The 5,586-nt window shown below is 46.6% G+C and overlaps 1 pseudogene; it reads left to right on the top strand.

The window, feature by feature from the left end:
* Positions 1 to 2,164: 2,164 nt before the first annotated feature.
* LOC147444480 (uncharacterized) lies at positions 2,165 to 3,595 on the top strand (annotated as a pseudogene).
* Positions 3,596 to 5,586: the final 1,991 nt, after the last annotated feature.

The raw sequence follows: 5,586 nt of genomic DNA on the forward strand, positions 1-5,586 counted from the left end.
TGCATCATGTATGTCTAGACGTTTTTATGACCTTATATTGTGAGGTGACATGCATTCCCCATGTTGTCCAGGTTTAGTGCCCGTCCAGGTTTATTTTTTTATTTAACTACTATGGCTACGATCTCCTCGACTTTCGCACGTGAGCTTCTCCCCTCTCTCTCTCTCTCTCTCTCTCTCTCTCTCTCTCTCTCTCTCTCTCTCTCTCTCTCTCTCTCTCTCTCTCTCTCTCTCTCTCTCTCTCTCTCTCTCTCTCTCTCTCTCTCTCTCTCTCTCTCTCTCTCTCTCTCTCTCTCTCTCTCTCTCTCTCTCCCTCCAATGGTCATGGCATCCTTGGTAGTACCCTTCTCACTTGAGAGCTCATGTAGCCACGCAAAGAGCACGCCCCATCATAGGTTGCAAGGCAAATCTTTGTGTGCTAGAACCAATTGATACAGCTCGAGGGAAAATACATTTCCCCCCAATGAGATGTGCCTCTAATAGACTGACACTCATCAAAATAATCATGTGCATTGTGGATGTTTTTCACACTAGCATAAAAGGAATGTGAAATTTAATGAATGGACACGATATTGAATGCTCACTATAATGATCAATGTAACAATTGTGTATACATGGTCATTATAGACCATTCATGGGGTCTGTGTGTGCCAGCATGTGCTCAATCACGTGGGTTGATTGTGCAAGTGCTAGGGTTGCTCATTCATGGGGTATTTTCCTATAGCAGTGTACTTACACTATGTTGGACCATTCTTGGAAGTTTGTGTGTGGGAATGTGCACTCATTCGAATAGTTGATTGTGCATGCAAGGGTATGTGCACTCATAGTTTAGGGCCTATTATAATCAACGTACACCATGCTCAACCATTCTTAAAATTTGATGTGTGTGACACATTGTACTCATTTGAATGGGGTGATTGTGCATTGAAGGGTATGCAGCACAAGCATTGCCTCAGCACTGGAATCTGGGTCAGACACGTGGCGAGTTGCATGGCGGCCGAGGGGGCGGGGTTGCTCGCTGCAAGACGTAAACCCGGGCACATCGAGAGAATGTGAAGTGCGGACGTGGAGGGGTGACGAGGTAGGCCACGTTGGATGAGGTGGGGCGGTCCACATCCACGTGTCTGGACATCACTAGGGGATGTAAGGAATGGCTACTTGCTCCTTGAGGTTGGTACCTTAGTTAGGACCTCATACCCTCGGGGATAGGGCCTACATTTAGTACCTCTTTTTTTTACGTTTTGTAAGGTGCTCGTCAGCTCTTCTCCTCAACTCCTCTTCTCGGGGCTTCCCTGCTCAATGTGGAGCTGCAAGCAGGTCACAAGGCAGGGCTAGGGGGTGGGAGGTTGTCACCGAAGGCTGAGTGCGGTTGCACATGGCGGGGGGGAAAGACAACAAGGAAGGGGAAGGATGGTGGCATGCGGGGTGCTTATTCCACGCCCCCCCAAAGGCTGCAAAAGGGGGAACCCGCAATAGGAGAAGCAAAGCCCGACGATCGCAGGTAACAGGGAGGGGTTATGCTATGACCAGCATGGGGTTGCTATTAAGTCTTGGCCTTTGACATAGGCTCCCTTTTTGTAGGTGACGATCCAGGAGGAGGAGGAACTTTCCTCACAAGGAGGGGAGGCAGGCATGCCAAATAGTGAACAGGTAAGGGTTTAGGGTGCTGCTCAATTAGCCTAGGTTTAGGGCACGAGGCGGGCATGGGATTCTCACCCTTGCACAAACTACATTGCAGGTCACGACAGAGGTGTTGGTGTCCAAGGAAAGGGAGGAGGATGATCCCCCTCCCATACTCCTATGAAAAAGAACCCAAGTAAGATCCCTATCAAGGGGGGTAAGGGTGAGAAGCGACCTCTTGAACAACAAAGAAACACGCGAGCTCAAATATTGGTGCAATCCGAAAAAAGATCTAAGTTTCTTGAGGATAGGCATGTTGGAGATGACATGAGGCCACTGTCTGTCAAAGGCAGGTATGTTTGGGTTTACACTTGCACAGAGGCATGTCCATGGGAGTGATCGCTGAAATCTGTTTCTGATCACTATAGGGTGTTGAGAAGGAGACAGAGTTCCAAGTATTGCACGAGGCCAGTTCCAAGAAAATGCAAGTATGTCCAGGTTTACACCTAATCATGGCCATTGGGGTGCGCTCTAGCTGTTTCTATTTATGCAGTGTGTTGAGAAGGGCAAGAAGACATCCATACCTCCAGACGGGGATGGGTCTCAAATGTCACATGAGGATCCCGTTGTTGTGGAGTTGGTGACAAAGGGAGGGATGCAGGTATTTTCACCTTCTCCAACTCGGGTTTGCCTGGGTTTACATGTTGGGCCCATGTTTGCACATCGGGCTTGCCTAGGTTTTCATGCCATGCCGGGATTGTTGGTTGGGTTTATACGGTTGCATTTCATGGCTTGTCTTTATAAGGTGGGTTGATCCCAAGGTTTTGTTTTGGTCAGAGGTAGAAGCTGAAGGTTGATGAAGGCCCTGATGGGAAGAGGCTGCTTGTGAAGCCTAAAGAGAAGGTCAAACAAAGGGTTCCAATGTGAAGAGGCCCCTTGTGAAGCCCAAGAAGAAGGTCCCAATGAAGGGTTCTTGTGAAGCCCAAATAAAAATTCAAATGTGGTTCAAAATCCCTCAATTTTCCACTTGAAGGGTTGTGAGGTAGAGAAACAATCTAAGGTGGTGAGTGAAAAGGGGAAGGGAAAGCTTCAACTGCAGGAGAAGCCCAAGCGAAATGTTGTAATTGCCACCACAAAAGAAGCCAAAGGCAGTAAGAGAAAGCTTATTTTTAAAGTTATGCAGGTATGTTCTTCTATACAGGTGCAGAGAGCCGACTCATTGAAGTCATCCCGGCCATATGTAGAGTTTTATGTTGATGGGAAGCTCGTCCGGATGTGCTGAGCAGATCCGGCTTGCCCAAGTAGAAACACGTGGATGGACAAGCGGCAACGTATGGTGGATCACCTTCAAAAGCAACATGGGCTGAGGGTAGAGATTCCACATAGAGTGGGAGCGAGGGTGATTGGTGCTTCTTTAAACCCCATTCAAAAGATAGGTTACGTGTGATAGAGCGATTTGAAGACGTGGACCACAAGTACGAGTTGAGTTGTAGACTCGCAAGGCTATTCAAGCAAGGGCCCTCATTAGAGGCTTGGAAGCCTGGGATTGTATCAACAAGAAGAAAGTACGATGCACCAAAGATGAATTTCTCCTTGACTTCGTGGTGGCTCATTTGCGAAAGGTTGATGTTGTGCAAGAGATGAAGAAAAATTCTTTAATGAAGAAGATATGGCAAGGCTACGAACGCCATGTGACTCTCTCTCTCTCTCTCTCTCTCTCTCTCTCTCTCTCTCTCTCTCTCTCTCTCTCTCTCTCTCTCTCTCTCTCTCTCTCTCTCTCTCTCTCTCTCTCTCTCTCTCTTTGTTTCCCATCAATGTCCAGGTCTACACTGTCTAACATTGCCCGGGTTTACAAAACCTGTCTGTGCAACGGCGTGTTACGAGCTTGAATCCTGTAAGTGAGGATGAAGAGACAAAGGAGGAAGATGATACTAGTGATGGTGATGGTGGGGATGATGAAGAATATGATGATGACTAGGGGAGTGAGTAAGGGAGTTATGAAGAAGGTCAAGACAATCATGAAGCAGGGGGAGATGGGGACGGGAGTGACGAAGGGACTGAGGGCAGTGGGGATGATCGAGACAGTGGTGGGAGTGAGATTGGTAAAAGTGAGAGTGGTAAAAGCGACGATGATGCCAAGGATGGGGACGATAGCAAGGATGATGGAGACAGTGTGGATGGAAGTGATGAAGGGGATGCTTACCGGTGCTCAAGGCCAGGATGCATCAACAAATGGGGAGGGGGAAGGTGAGGCACACGAGAAGGTCTCAATGGATGAGGACTCCACATCACCCCCGAGTGGAGATGGTGGCACCCCTGGGGAAGCAGTTGTCCTTGCATTGCTAAGGTCGATTTAGGCCCAATGCATTGATAGAGATTTTTTGTATTACATCTCTCAACTTATTGTTATGTAAATTTTGGATGACATGAGTTTTGCCATGTTTTGAATGATAATCTCTTTACCCCAATGTTGTACCTAACTATGCTAAAACTTCTAGCCAGCTAAGGAATTTTTGCTAATGGCTATGGGTAAAAGCTCTCTCTCTCTCTCTCTCTCTCTCTCTCTCTCTCTCTCTCGGGTTTACACATGCCTTGCAAAGCCTAAGTTTATATTTGCATATGGCATGCAAACCACCACCACCACCCCACTCACTCCCCCATTGATGCCAAAAGATAGTCTTGCCCTGAATTGTCTAGGTCTACACTATGCTAAACAATGCCTTGGAGTACACTTGCACATGGTATACAAGGTCTCTCTCTCTCTCTCTCTCTCTCTCTCTCTCTCTCAATTAGTGCTAGACGATACTCTTGCCGCTAAATTGCTTGGGTCTACTCTCTCTCTCTCTCTCTCTCTCTCTCTCTCTCTCTCTCTCTCTCTCTCTCTCTCTCTCTCTCTCTCTCTCTCTCAAAAACGCAGCCGTTTTTTGACCTAGTAGACAGCAGTCCACTCTTTTGATCATAACTTCTTCATCCAAACTCCGATTTGGGTGATCTATAGCCTCAATCGAAGAGCACGAAGTCCTCTACGCATTGATGTAAAGATAGAAATTTTCAGAGTTATGGAAGGCGTTTCTGTAGCAGCATTTCCGAAGTGAACAGGTTCAACAAAATTGATTCTCATCTCCTATTTTACATACAATGTCTTCCGACACTCGCAAGGGTTCTTCTTCTTCAACAAGGTCCACAACCATTGTGGAAAATGATCCAAAATCTCCTAAGTGTGGAGATAGCAACACAACCACCCAACCAACGACATCGGAAACCATGATCATGGCGTACTTGGTATCATTGTAAGAGACCGTAAACAAACAAGGCAAAGACTTACGAGCACTTGCAATGGAGAATGGCACACTAAGGGTACTTGTGGTTGAGAATGAGAATCTCAAGAGGACACTTGAGATGCAAACAACATGTTTTATGCAACTTGAAGAGGAAGTCAAGGAATGTAAACGCTCTCTTGTGGACTTGAATGCTTTGAAGGAGCGGATGAGCAAAGTAGAGCATGACCATGTATTGAAAGAGGAGAAATTTGACACTATGAGCCGGGATGTATGCGACATGAAAAATGTATGCACAAACAAGTCTTGGGCTGATGTATGTGGTAGCAATGTGGTTTCTAATTCCTCACTCATGCAAGCTATGGTTCAAACAAAGAATGTTGAGAATGTGGATGTGGAGGAGTTGAAGGAACGGGAGCGACGTTCCAAGAACATTGTTATTCGTGGAATTCCCGAAGAGAAGTTAGAGACACCTCCTTCTCTTGCCATTGTTATTGAAGATTTCTTCAAAACCCACTTTGGCATGTCCGGAGTTATGGTCTATGGAGCACATAGAGTGGGGAAGCAAGGAGCTCCTCGCTCGGGAGAACGGCCAATCGTATGCACCATGCCGGATGAAACCAAGCGAAAGATTATCCTTGATAATAGTTGGATCTATTTGAGGGATACAAAATGTTTTGTATGTGAAGAT

Source organism: Adiantum capillus-veneris, chromosome 13 (assembly GCF_014529385.1).
Source record: "Adiantum capillus-veneris isolate H3 chromosome 13, ASM1452938v2, whole genome shotgun sequence".
In the NCBI taxonomy this organism is placed as follows: Eukaryota; Viridiplantae; Streptophyta; class Polypodiopsida; order Polypodiales; family Pteridaceae; genus Adiantum; species Adiantum capillus-veneris.